The following is a 13,541-nucleotide window of genomic DNA, read 5'->3' as shown; positions in this document are numbered from 1 at the left end:
TGACTGACTGACTGTTTCTAGAAATCTTAGTGTGTTTCTATGTAACACTGTCCAGCATCATAGGTTTTAAAGCACTTATTTGTAAATGGCGAGTGGAATGCGGTGTAGTGAGGTCTCAGTTAGTGTGAGTCAAGAAGAGCAAGACTGTAATCAGGATGAAGACAGGAGATAAAAGGCAAAAGGTAAATTTGCCATAGTCTGAGGACTGTAGGGCTCATTGCTGTTTGGGGATAGAGAGAGAGAGAGAGAGAGAGAGAATTGGTGATGGTTTAACCCGTCACCTTATGTCCAGTGAGGGGCAAATTTAATCAATGTAGGAATTGAACTCCTGCTGTTGGCATCCCCACATCACAAAGGCAAAAGTGAGGACAGCAGATGCTGGAGATCACAATCTAGATTAGTGTGGTGCTGGAAAAGCACAGCAGGTTATGTAACATCCAAGGAGCAGGAAAATCGATGTTTCGGAAGGGCTTTTGCCCGAAACGTCGATTTTCCTGCTCCTCAGATGCTGCCTGACCTGCTGTGCTTTTCTAGCACCACTCTAATCCTCACTACATCACAAGCCAGCCATCTAGCTCACTAAGATAACAGACCCCTGTAAGGGAGAGGTATCACGCTCACAGAATTTTTCACCTCAACCTGATTCAGGGATGTTATTGCACATCTCTGCAGTAGATGAGAATTGAACCTGGGTCTCAAGGCTGAGGAGTGGGGACACTATTGTGATGTCAGATAAGGATGTCTGGTCAGCATGGATGAGTTGCATTGAAAGGTCTGTTTCTGTGCTTTGTGACTCTTCGACTACCACTGCACCACAAGAAATTTATATGTTCAGCATTATCACATGTTCAACAATTAGCTTCTTCAGTAAAGCAACAGAGCGTATTTGACATGTAGTTTCCAAAATGCTGTTAAGATATTGAAGCTATAGTGACCACTTCCCTGAAATTGCAGAATATTATAATACTTAAAGATTGGGAGTTTTTTTTTAACCTGGTACATGCAGATTCTTTTACACATGCTGATGTGCAGTTTCTCATATTCAGACAGAGTGGCAGTGTGAAACATCAGTTCTTGAATACTACGTTTTATTTCCCTGGCCAGTCCACTTCAGACTTGATTGTTAATTAGTGAAGGGTAGTTTTGCAGGAGGCCTCATCAATTATGCATTTTTTTTGTATGTATTTGATTGTTTCACTGAAATAAATTAAGTTCTAAAACTTGTATTTCACACATATTGTCAAAGTGTATCACAGTGTTGGCTGTTGCACTGTCTCAGTCCATAGGCCCACACTGAGAAGGGTTCTACTTCCCACTACCTCAGATGTATCGACTTATTGCGGCTCTGTTACTGTTCCTCTGTCTGAAAAGGCAGCAGCCATTTTGTACAGAGTCTTACAGTTCCTCTGCGGCTTTGTTTTCCATTTTGCTGTTGGTTGAGAGAAAATTGTAGAGTAGGGCCATGACAGAATTTGTGACTCTGTATTGAGCCATGCCATGGATTCTTTCACTATTCACTCAGGCAAATAATTGGAGCATTGGCAGTTAAACTGCCAGTGAAGTAAGATGTCCCCATTCCTCCATCCCCTGCTGCTCTCCCTAGCCTCCCTATACAATTCAGTATGCTGTTCCCAGAAATTCATCAAACTTCCATCTGATCTTTGCATTTCACTTCCTGAAGTGGATCAACTCTTGACCACCTCGTGCTTGACACACGAGATATCAGCTGATATTTTCCAATATTTGACTCACTTTCCCCTCACTGCTCTTTTAACATTATTGTTACTGGTTTCTCCCTGGAACTTGCTGACCCTGTTTGGTTCAGTTGGTAGCAAGTTTGCTTTTGGGTCAGAAGGTTCTGGTTTGAACCACTCCCAGAGTCAGAGGGAGAGTGCAGCTCATCTGGTGGGTGCAGTGTTGCCTTTACAATCTAGCTGTCCCATGAAAGTAGTTGGTCAGTGTTTGTTCCCTATTTGCTGCTTTTTTTTAAACCATGTACCACAAGAGTAGCATAAGTAATATGAGATTCTTTCCAATCTGGTGAGTGACGACAGGAACTTTGGTCAGCTTTTTGAGCAAGGTTACATTGAGTGCCAATCTGCTCCCTCAAGTGGATCTGAATGTTTGTATGAAACTATATTTTTGAAAAAGAATATCGACACTGTTACCTAGTGTTTTGAGCAATATCATTGTCAATATCATTTTGATTTTAAAAAATTATCTGATTATCATTGTTGTTTATGGTAAATTCCTAAACACAGAACCCAGAGTTTTTTAAAGGGTCACTGGACTCGAAATGTTAACTCTGCTTTCTCGCCATAGATGCCTCCAGACCTGCTGAGCTTTCCTAGTAATTTCTGATTTTTTGGGGGGGGTTGGGAGGATATTCCTGTTGCTGTGAATTATATGATTGGATGATTGAGTGTTGCAAGTTACTGTGGTCCTTTGAAAGATTTGGACACTTTGGATGGATTCCAGCACTTTGCTCAAGCCTTCTCTCCAATAAGAATAAGTCAGATTATTAAGTGCAGGAAAAGTATTGACCTTTCTGGGGGTGGGGGGTCAAATAAATGTATGGTCTTCACCTACCCTCCCAAGTCACACTGAAGAATTAACAAAAGTCCAATTCTCTTAGTGTCGTTTTGAGGAACCCTCAACTTTTCACAGAAATATATCACCAAGATTAGAATTGCAAATGTGATGTAGCGCAATTACATTGGACATCACTTTTTGCAATGTCCTGGAGTTTGCCTATTTGATTGACCTAATTGCAGATAACCCCAAGTAACTCCACATATTTGTTCTTCTCAGTTCTGGGCCCTTGGTTTCTCCCTAGCTTAACCACAATTGATGTATTTCATACCTTTTTTAATGAATTGTTACAATTATGACTTTTGAGTCTCAGTCTAAAGGTTTGTCACCTAGAGTCCTAAGCACTGGATTGCCATCGTAAACCACACTGTTTCGTGATCTCAATCTCTTTATTCTGAAGATAGGTTTTATGAAGTATCTGTTATCCTAATAATTCCTAATGAAGGGCTTATGCTCAAAGTCGATTCACCTACTCCTTGGATGCTGCCTGACCTGTTGTGCTTTTCTAGTGCCACACTTTTTGACTCTATCTCTTATCAAGCCTATTGTCATGAAATATCTCTTTCGGGAGTGGTCTCAGTGTGAAGTATTGCTGGTAAAATCCCCAGACCAGCTTGAAAACATGCTGGCACATTTGAAGGTGCTGTACAAATTCAGCTTGTTCCTTATTTCCCCGCAAAACCTGGACAAAAGCTTGTGCAATTACCAGAAGGATTGTTGTTTTTAAGTCACCTGAGGCAACCCTCATAGAAGTTTATAAGGTAATGAGAGGTATAGATAGTATTAATGGTGTTTGTCTTTTCCCGAGGAGTGGGGGATTTCAAGACCGGGGGCACATTCATTAAGGTGAGTGGAGTAACATTTTAAGAAAGATGTGAGGGGCAAATTGTTTTCATAGTGTGGTTCGCGTGTGGAATGAAGTGGTGAATGGGGATACAATTACAACATTTAAAAGACACTTTAAGAAAAGGTTTGGAGGCTATGGGCCAGGACCAGGCAAGTGGGACTAGTTTATTTTGGGATTACGTTCAGCATGGACTGGTTGGGTGGAAGGGTTAGTTTCTGTGCCTCTATGGACTGTGTTCTCTTCCCACCTCCTGCAATGATTTTCCTCTGTTTTTTGTTCAGTTCCCTGAATTTGGTTTTCAGATTTGGGCACTATGAATGCTAAAGTAATGAGGACTTTGCAAAATAAACCTAAAGCATATTATATCTCCACTGCCTCCACCCAACTATGAACCTGACCTGTCACATGGAACAACATCTTGCCATTCTGGTTAGTGGGCAAAGTACAGGTTGTGAAATATGTGTTCGAAATTGCAATGACTGGTTGCTTTTTTTTTTAACAAAAGTTAATCATCCTGTTTAGGATTAACTAGAACCAGGCATTTACATAACTTTCTGAAGATCTATCACTTCCCTTACTGCTTATTTTGACAACCTTGCAACCTGATTTCCTTTCAGCTGCCTTTGGCCTTGACCTCTGATATTCTCTCCAAAAGCATTCCTGATTCTCTACTTCTATTTTTATTTTGGTGGGGGGGGCTTAAGTTTTGTTTTAATGAGCATGTTATTGTCTCGCCTGTCCTAATTATTATTTATCTATTTGGTGTCAAAATCTTATTTTGGTAAACTGCGCCTGGGGACATTTTGCTATCGCGAAGGTGCTATGGAAATGTAAGTTGTTGATCTGTCGGGTGCTTCATGGTACCACAGTCATTTTAGTTTTGATGTGGTTGTCTTTTACTGTAGCTCAGGTGGAATGCTGTTCAGTGCTGTCCTCTCTGTAGAACTGCAGGTGGGAAGAATGCTTCTGCAACATTGACCGTCCTGAATGATGGTGGATAATCCAGTCCAGGAACTAGACAATAAAAGGAGTGTGGGAGGCATAGGCTACCTGACTTTGTACAAAGTGATTGGAACTTGCTAATTGTCAGGTCCATCTGAAGTTGGTTATAAATTAAGGGACAGGCCCATTGTCACTATATGCCTTGCAATGAGTCATTTCCAGAGAGAAAACTTTCCAACAAAGCAACTTGCCCTCAGCAAAACTTTGTTAAGCTCATAGTCAATATTGTTCTCTATTGGAAAAACAACGTGTGCATGTATCAAGATAAATGTTTAATTTGTGTTTTTTTTTAAAAGGTGCTTTTATATTCTTTGTGTTACTGCTTTGTTGCTAGTGTGCTGACTGAGCAAACCAAACAAATTTTACCCAATGTGTGAATGCCTTAAAAAGACAACTTCTGTCCATGTTCCGTTTTCCTTCCTTCTCTCCAGAACAGCTATGATCTGTACCAATGTGGATAGACTGAAGTCAGTAACTTATCAACACAGCGTCACACTTTCAGGTTGCCCCTAAATTATAATGCACTTCAATCCAATAGACAATTTGCACACAGCAAGTCCTGACAAGTCATATGTGAATGCGTAACCAGTTGGTCTGTTTTTGACTAAGTATTTGGGAGGAAAATTGGCTGAGACCCTGGCATGCTGATGGAGGTTTACAGGAAGGAATAAAACATGGAGCATTTTGAATGATATAACTCATCCCACACGCTTTAAACAGCTTCATCCAGTAAAAGAGATGGGAGGGTGTGGAGGGATACTTGTTAGTCTGTCATGAATATTTATCTTGGCAAATTCTTAACTGTGGTAGAGTTCTTGCTCCACTGAGAAATGTCAGGTATCTGATGATCTGGCCATGTTTGATTTAAGGAGTGGAATCAAAGAGGCGTTTCTCAAAAGACACTTTTCTCTACTTTGTCAAAAATCACACAACACCAGGTTATAGTCCAACAGGTTTATTTGGAAACATTAGCTTTTGGAGCGCTGCTCCTTCATCAGGTGGTTGTGGAGTGTAAGATCATAGGATGCAGAATTTATAGTAGAATTTATGTCCTACGATTTTGTACTTCAACACCTGATGAAAGAGCGGTGCTCCGAAAGCTAGTGCTTCCAATTAAACCAGTTGGACTATAACTTGGTGCTGTGTGATTTTTAACTTTGTCCAGCTCAGTCCAACACTGACTCCTCCAAATCATTCTCTCCTTGGGTGTCTCTCCATTTGTGTATGACTCTATTCTCTCTCGCTGTTTTTCATTGCTCTAGCAAATGGAGGAAGCGTGAATTTAGCTGTTTGTTCAGCTGTTATGAATGTGATGTTCAACATAAATTAAATTTGAAGAGACAATTTAATTTTTGATTGATTTAAAAAGTCTGTATTCCAGTGAAGGCAGAGTTAATTTAAAATGTTGAAAGATTATTGTGGTTCATAAAGAATGAGAAGTCTAAATGAAAATAGTTTGAATTTTAATGTAATATACTCTATATTTAATGCACAGAAGGAATTCCTAAACGTTTTTGTCTCTACAAGCTCAATACCAGAGCATTATTTCTGACTGTCCACTTTTTCCATCACTTAATTCTACTTCAAACATATATCCTACTTGGGTTGCAATAGTTTCTACCCCAACTGTTCTCTATGGTCAAGGGCATGAGGCTGTTCCACGTAAAGTAATTTTCTGCAATGTGTCCCCCCCCCCCCCCACTCTCGGTAACAATTTTAAATATCTCCTATTGCTGTGCTCCAGTCTTCAGTTCCTGATTTGCAACTTGAGAGCAGCCAACGCTGCATACAGTTGTGTAATGTTTATTTCCCGAGTGATCATATTTCAGATGCAACTTGTTGGTTGTAAAGTGGATTGGGAGATGTTAAAGCTGTAAAAGGTGCCACTAAAACAAGTCAAGATTAGAGTGGTGCTGTAAAAGCACAGCAGGTCAGGCCACATCCGAGGGGCAAGAAAATCGACGTTTCAGGCAAAAGCCCTTCATCAGGAATTCACCTTTTCCAGCACCACTCTAATCTTGACTCTGAGCTCCAGCATCTGCAGTACTTACCTTTTGCCTACAAGTTCTCTGCAGTCTGCCCAATGTTTTGTACAATGTATTCTATCATTGCTTTTCATTCGTAACCTCCATCCTTGAAGTATTTTTTGAAGGGAGTCACTGTTGCCCAGTAGGAAACATGGGCTACCACTTTGTGACAGGACACTAGGAATGGCTCCCATGCTGTATGTTTGAAATAGTGTCCATGGATCTTCTACCTGCACCTAAGAAGAGGTTAGATAAGATTCCTCTCAGCTAATCAGAGAGAACACCTCCTATAGACCTGCAGTGAAACATTCCTTCAGTACTGCAACTAACCGCAACACGATTTCTGTACTCAAATCCTTGGTGTGGAACTTTTACCCAGTGCTTAATTCTGGAGAGTGCTGCCCGGTGATCCACATTTGGCATCTTTTAATCCAAGTCCCCATTCATGAATAAAAACAGGAATTGCTGGCAATACCAGCAGTATAGCAGTATTTGCAGAAAGTGAAAAGAGTTGACATTTCAGATCAATGACCCAACCTCAGAACTACTGAAAATAAAACATGGGCTTTATTAGCATTCTTTAATAATATCAGTGCTTGACCAGAGTATTGCAGTTTGTAACCCAAACAGCCTTTATTCATCCATGCTCTGTGCTAGCTTTCCATGAAATGTGTCTTCTATTCATTTGTTTCTTACACCTACTGTTCAATATTCTCAGCTGCTTTTTTTTTGCATTTTCAGAAGGTTGTGTAATGCCTCTAGATATGTTACAATGATTAAGAAGTCATCTACGAGAGGGAGTGTGTCAGTTTGTTTCAAATTGTAAATTACATTGGATTGTCCGTAATCCTTCTCTCTGACACAGGTAGTAAAGCCAAGATCCTTGCTATCTCCGCCCTCTGCTATCTCCTTCCTGATCACTTTCAGCACTCCTGATGCATTTCATCTGAACCCAGTGATTTCTTCACTCTCATCAATTCTGCTAATTATCAATGGAACCAATTTTCTCTCTCTCGTTATTGCTGATGTTTGTTCCATATCATCATCCTCCCAGTACACCTACGTTCTCTCACTTGCACTATTATTTGTAATAACTGACAAAATATTTACCTCATAGCTCCACCATAGCTTCATCCTTTTTTTTTCATCTGTGATTCATTTCAAGTTTTTAAACCAAAAGGCCCCTCTTTATTCTTTTATATGAAATGGAAAAGCCTTTCTTTAAATTAGGTATCACCATGTCAAGTCATGTGGAAAGAAGGAAGCAATTTTGCCAATGAATTGCATGTTGGCTCAGTGGTTAGCACTGCTGCCTCACAGCACCAGGTACTAGATTTTAATTCCACCCGTGGGTGACTATTAGTGTGGAGTTTGCACATTCTCCCCTTGTCTGTGTGGGTTTCCTCCAGACGCTGTGGTTTCCAGTCCTAAAATATGCAGGTTAGGTGGATTGGCCATGCTAAATTGCCCCATGGTGTCCAGGCCTATGTAGACCAGATGAAGTACCCAGGGTAAATGCTGGGTTATGGGGATAGGGTGCGGTCTGGCTCTGGTGGGATGCCCTTCGTAGGGTTAGTGTGGAGTGGATGAGCCAAATGGCCTCTTTCCACACTATATAGGTATCCCATGAATGCAGGAACATGTGAAAAAACACAGACTTCACCATTATCTGTGGAATAACTTCTCCATCAGCAGTTTGTGTAGCTTGAGAAATGGGATATCTTGACTGACCAACCTCTCCTAATTTTTTTGAGGATGTGACTTACATGAAACTTGGGAAGCCCCCAGCTTGGTGTAATTGGGTTTCAATTAAGTAAGTAGGTATTTAAGGCAGGCGTTGAGACACTTGATAGAGGGCAGTAAACCTTCTGGTTTGGTCAGCTAAGTATTTCAGATTTCAACCTGGAAAAATGAGGCTATGCTCTTGGAGAGGGCTAACAAAGGAAGTGATTATACTCTGAATGTTAGGACCCTGGACAATCCGAGACCTTGGTGCGCAAGTTCTCAGATCTCTGATGGTAGCAAGGCAGGTAGATGATACACTTGGGGTGACTTGTGGGATATTACCTTTATTGACCGAGGCACAGAATACAATAGCAGGGAGATTGTGCTGGAACTGTATTAAACACTAGCTGGACCACACCTGAGGTACAGTGTACAGTTCTGGTAATCACATTATAGGATGGACTAGAAGATGCAGAGGCAATTTGTCTGGGCTGGAGGCTCAGCATTAGGAAAGAATGGATAGGTTGTTGTTTCTTCCTTTGTAGCAGTGAAGTTTTGAGATGGGAGCCTCATGGACGTGTATAAAATTATGAAGGACATAGGTGGGGGGAATAGGAAAGGGGAGATGGGTAGGCTCTTGTTTGATTAATAGATAGGTTAATAACCAGGGGCATATACTTAAGCTAAGAGGTTTGTAACAAGGAGAGAGTAGTGTAAATAGATTGGCATGGACTTCGTGGGCCAATGGGCCTCTTCTGTGCTGTATGACTCGGAGATAAGGAAAATCATCTTCACCCAGAGAATAGTGGAAATCTGGAACTCCCTGTATATCAGGTTGGTTGAGTCAGAAACCCTTATACGATTTAAGTAATATTTAGATATGTACTTGTATTGCCCCAATGTCCAGTATTATGGACCAAGAGTTGGTAAGTTGGATTAGCACAGTCAGATCTTTGTTGACTAGTATGGACATGACCAGGTCAATTGGCTTTCTTCTGTGTTGTAAACATCAAAGTCCATGAAATATTAAATACTTGCCAAAGGAGTTAATAGATATCTGGAAAGTTCCAATCCATTTTCCAGAAGGAGGTAATTTCCATCAATAATTTATAGAGCTGTTGTGGTGCAGTGGTAGTTTCCCTGCGTCTGAGCCAGGAGGCCCAGGTTCAAGTCCCACTTGCACCAGAGGTGTGTCATAATATCTCTGACCATGTTGATTAGAAGAAAATAGCTACACCAACAACTTGAATTGGGAACTTCTCTTGCAATGATAATTGAATTTGCTGATGCTGTCAAACATTTGAGCTGCCATGGAATTGAAAGAGGAAGATCCAAAATTACAAAATGAGTTGGAGAAAATATATACATGGGCAGGATAATTCTGAAACTTAACGCTGACAGAAAAGAATAAAATGGAAGGCAGGTTTACTGTGTGTTAAGGTTTAAAAATAGGTTTTAACCTGAATGAGCAAACTTGGATTTTTTTTTTAATTATTGACTCCTGGGGCACAGGCATGATTATCCTGAGAGAAGGTGGTGTGTGGGTGAGCCACATCCTTAAATGTAACTGGTTTGCTCTGCTATTCCTAAGGATAGCTAAAAGTCATGGAGTCATAAATTGGCCACATTGAAAGACTATAGATTTCCTTTCGTTGTAAATTTGCCCAATGTGAGGAAACATTCATACTATGTCTACTTGGTTAGTCCCCTTGAGCATCTTGCATATCTCAATTAGATCTCCTCTCATTCTTTTGAACCCCAAAGAACTGGGCCTAAACTCTCATTACTGGATCGTTGTCCTGGTAATCTGGATTACTGATCTAGCAATGTTAACACTCTGTTGTTGTCATCCCTCTATGTTCAAAGAGATGTCTGCTGTTTCCTTGGCCTGACCATTTGGTAATGTGATGTTAGTAGGTCCTTGCTGGGTGCAGGCTGGCAGTAATGTTTGCTCATGTAACAACAAGATTACACTTTTTATAAAGTACACATTAACTTCTGAGGACTTTGGGACATCATGAGGATGTGAAAGGTGTGATTTTAAATGTGAGTTTGTTATTGTTGTTTTCTTGCCAAAGGAAGTAATTTCAGAAACAAAAATTGCTGGAAAAACTCAGCAAGCTGGCACCATCTGTGGAGAGACAAACAGGGTTAACATTTCGAGTCCAGTGACCCTTCAGAATGGGTTCTGAAGAAGGGTCACTGGAGTTGAAATAGTAATTCCATTTTCTTTTCACTGATGCTGTGGAGTTTTTCCAGCAATTTCTGTTCTTTTCTGATTACCAGCAGTCAGAAGTGTTTTCTAAAATTTGTTGACATGTAATTTTTGGAGTACTGTTTGGACTTGATGAGGCTCCATCAAGGAATGTGACATTTTGAACTTAATCCCTGCATTACTTTAAGCGAGTAGAACTATTGACGAGGATACCGAGGGTAACGGTAGACTGCTGAGTTGTGAGAAAATGAGGATGCGGGTCAAGTTAATGGAGGCCTTTAGAATTTTCCAAGCTATGCTGAAATTAAATACAAAAGTTTTGAATCAGGTGCTGAAAGTTGAGGATGAGGTTAAAATTAATGGCATGAAAGAGAAATCATAATCCCAACACTGCCTTGTTATATATTAAAGTTTATGAAACAGCATGCATGGCAGGGATAGAAAGCTCTGACAGGACTGCATTAAGAGAAGAGTTTCCAGAGCAGGTAAAGACATGGTTAACTAGGAAGTTAGTGAAGGTAAGTCGTGAAGAGAGCAGACAGATGTGCAGTCAACCACCTTGTGTCTGTACTTTGGTATCAAATATGCTACATCATTACAGGAGCTTATTTATAAGTTTGAGGGAAACCGATCGGTTCTAATTAGTTCCACCCAAATGCTGCACATTATCTTGCCCTTTCAGGCATTCATTGGCCTGCTGTGTGCTGTATGGCCAAAAATATATATTTTTTTAAACCAACAGTCCAATGTTTAAGCTCCTTCATAAATACTGATAAGAATCAGCATGCTGTAGTTTTAAACTCTTTCCTCTCTTGAGTTGGAAGGTTGTAGATGCAAGGCCCATTTTCAGAAACTTGAGCATGTTATCTATTCTAACGCTTCAATACACTGCTAAGTGTTCTGCGTTGTGTCAGATATTCCAGTTGACCGAAGTACTGTCAATCTCCCAACGAAGGTACAACAGGCTTCAAAGGGACTTTGCCTGAAGTAGAGAAGGGAGTTGTCCTGCTGTTCTTGGTCAAGGTTCCTCCCTCAATGAAACAGATTAACTGTTGACCCATTTTGTTGCTCTTTGTCAGACTTCCCACACACGTATTGGCTACTGCATTTGCTTTTTACATTTGTGACTGACTGCACCTCAAAAATAATTCATTTTGAGATACCCTAGAACAAGGACATCATTCAGAGGTCATCTATGCCTCTAAATTTCCAACATGCTCTTGGCTAAGCCGTTGTACCCTTCAGAAACTTAAGATTATCTGGAGCTCTGTGTTGTACTTCCAACAAGTCCCATTCAGCCCTCGGGTGTTTCATATTCAGTGACCTACATTTAACTCCTGGTTAAAACAACACTTGATTATTTAATTTTTAAACAGTGCATGCTTGTTTTTAAATGCCTCTGTTACCTCCACCCCCTCTAATTTTACTGTCATAAAGATGTACAACACAGAAACAGACCCTTTGGTCCAACTCCTTCATGCCAACCAGATCTCCTAATCTCTTCCTATTTGCCAACATTTGGCCCATGTCCCTCTAAACCCTTCCTATTCTTATACCCACCCAAATGCCTTTTAAATGTCATCGTACCAGCCTCCACCACTTCCTCTGGCAGCTCAATCCATACACACACCACTCTCTGCATGAAAAAGTTGTTCCTTGGGTCCTTTTAAATCTTTCCCCCCCTCATTCTAAACTTATGCACTCTAGTTTTGGACTCCCCCCACCCCAGGGAAAAGACCTTGTCTATTTACCCTATCCATGCCCCTCATGATTTTATAAACCTCTATAAGGTCACCCCTCAGCCTCTGACGCTCCAAAGTAACCAGTCCCAGTCTATTCAGCCTCTCCCTATAACTCCAACCCTAGCAACCTCCTTGTAAATTCTATCTGAACCCTTTCAAGTCTCACAGCATCCTTCCGATAGGAGGAACACCAAAACTGGCCTAACTAATGTCCTGTACAGCTGCAACTTGACCGTCACTGAAATGAAATCATAACAGACACCACCTTCACTATCCTATCCACCTGCAACTCCACTTTCAAGGAATCTGATAAAGGCTGGTGGAAAAAAAACCTTGTCACTCCTTTCACATTAGAGTATTAGATTAGATTACATACAGTGTGGAAACAGGCCCTTCGGCCCAACAAGTCCATGCCGACCCGCCAAAGCGCACCCACCCAGACCCATTCCCTTACATATACCCCTGCACCTAACACTACGGGCAACTTAGCATGGCCAATTCACCTAACCTGCACATCTTTGGACTGTGGGAGGAAATTGAAGCACCCGGAGGAAACCCACGCAGATACTGGGAGAATGTGCAAACTCCACACAGTCAGTCACCTGAGGTGGGAATTGAACCCAGGTTTCTGGCGCTGTGAGGCAGCAGTGCTAACCACTGTACCACCGTGCCGCCCCATACTTTTGGGCACTCATTTTATTGCCAACATCTGCAGCAAAGGCCAAGAAACAAATAGGATAAAAGATCAGTTGATCATGCTATGGTTAAATGAGTAATATTAAACTTTATTTCCTGCAGAACACTGACTTAACATGCTGTAGGTGACTTTTCACCATCTTTGTAAACATATAAAAAATCAGTTTAGCTAGCCCATATCTTCCATGGGAGCCTTTGTGGCACACTGGGTAGTGCCTTTGCCTCTGAGCCTACAGCTCCAGGTTTGAACCTTACTCCAGAACCTAATATCCAGGGAAGATGTGTTCGCAAAATGGCTAAATCCTTCCAGTACACTCTAATAGCAGGCAGAAGGAAAGGTGGAACCTCTACCATTGCCAGCTGGGGCAGAGGATTTGAAGAGGAAAGTTTCTTCTCCTTTTGACTTTGAATCAGTTTCCTTTTCTTTTTAATTCATAATGTTCCCTTCCACCTTTGGTCAATAGCCTATCTGGGAATACTGGCTGTGGTTCAGCAAGTTGCAGTCTTGCCTCAGAGTCCAAAAGAAGGTTCCAGACTTGAACATGCAAACCTAGACTGGCGCACTCGGTGCTTTACTGAGGGAGTGCTGCACTGTCGGGGAAATCCGTCTTTAGAATGCAAAGTTGAACACTTGAGAGGGCAGACAGGGCCTTGGTTTAGCATCTGATCCAAAAGATGGCATCTTTGGCTGTGCA

General features: G+C 41.2%; 1 protein-coding gene across 5 annotated transcripts in view; it reads left to right on the top strand.

The window, feature by feature from the left end:
- Positions 1 to 13,541, top strand: part of hic2 (hypermethylated in cancer 2) — an 81,454-nt gene that overhangs the window by 30,640 nt on the left and 37,273 nt on the right. The window lies entirely within an intron of this gene.

The sequence above is a fragment of the Chiloscyllium punctatum genome, chromosome 17 (genome assembly GCF_047496795.1).
Source record: "Chiloscyllium punctatum isolate Juve2018m chromosome 17, sChiPun1.3, whole genome shotgun sequence".
NCBI lineage: Eukaryota > Metazoa > Chordata > Chondrichthyes > Orectolobiformes > Hemiscylliidae > Chiloscyllium > Chiloscyllium punctatum.
Note: the sequence above shows the minus strand (reverse complement) of the source record. Positions and strands in the feature narration are given on the sequence as shown.